This window comes from Aplysia californica, unplaced genomic scaffold (genome assembly GCF_000002075.1).
Source record: "Aplysia californica isolate F4 #8 unplaced genomic scaffold, AplCal3.0 scaffold00066, whole genome shotgun sequence".
Classification (NCBI taxonomy): domain Eukaryota; kingdom Metazoa; phylum Mollusca; class Gastropoda; order Aplysiida; family Aplysiidae; genus Aplysia; species Aplysia californica.
In genome coordinates this window covers 1689053-1690123 of record NW_004797336.1, presented here as the reverse complement: position 1 = coordinate 1690123, position 1071 = coordinate 1689053, and the positions used below count along the sequence as shown (strand labels likewise).

The 1071-nt window shown below is 39.5% G+C and overlaps 1 protein-coding gene across 1 annotated transcript in view; it reads right to left on the bottom strand.

Moving 5' to 3' along the window:
- LOC101855086 overlaps window positions 1-1071 on the bottom strand; it is a gene marked incomplete at its 5' end in the record, with an annotated part of 83739 nt that overhangs the window by 11304 nt on the left and 71364 nt on the right.

The window sequence follows — 1071 nt, the reverse complement described above, 5'->3', positions numbered from 1 at the left end:
CTTCTTCTTCTTCTTCTTCTTCTTCTTCTTCTTCTTCTTCTTCTTCTTCTTCTTCTTCTTCTTCTACAGAAGGATTTCTATTTACAGAATATTGTGCACTTCGCACCTTCTAACACATTACCATCGAGTTCACACCAAAAAGAAATAATTCTTGCGACATTCCTTGAAGAAATGCAGAGGCCTTTTTCAGTGAGATTAAACACGAGGGAAAACACAACATTTTCCTAAGAAAATTGAAGTGTGGGATCTTCGAGGTACATCTTGTATACCTTCAAAAGAAAAAAGACCCCCCCCCCCCGGCCCCAAACCAAGAAACAAAAAAAACAAAAATGTTAAAATAATTTAACAATGTACTACCAAAATATGTTGGATTCGGCGAGAGCAATTTTCCCGCTTAAGAATAGATCAGTTCATCGCTATCCTTTTAAACATAATAATTACAATTATATATGTCAGAGGTTTCATGGAGTATCACTTTAAGTTGAACAATATTTTCGATTAAATCAACCAGATATTGACAGATTTTCCCAAGTCATATTTCTGTGCCGATTATCTGGATACATAATGCTTAAGTCACCTTGCGGTTCACATATTTTGAGCTTTTGCCTGCCCATTGTGGTCTGGCAATCAACAAGATGTGGATGTCTTTAATGGCAGTACAACTTAAAAAACAGAATATGGCATGAAAGATACATTCAACCGCAATGAAAGTTAATGTTCATGTGGCACGGAAGCGGTCTTGCCGCTAGAGCAATCAAGAGAAGACGAAAGCGAAGGAAAAGTGAATAGATAAAAATTGTTGTATTTTGGTTTCAGCTAAAGTGGAACTCTTCGCCCCTTTGAAACAGTACTCACACACCAGTATGCTTGGGAATAAAAAGAACAATATTATCATTACCAGTCGCACGATCCATTACGGGAACCCTTCCTTGCCCCACACGCACTCTTCAATCTGAGGGGGGATTATCGAGGGAAGGGGAGGCTGACAGATATTGCCGGTTTGTTCTTTTGATGAGAATAAGAGGACGGGGACCAGGAGGGAGAGTGAGAGGGGAGGGAGAGAGAGAGAGA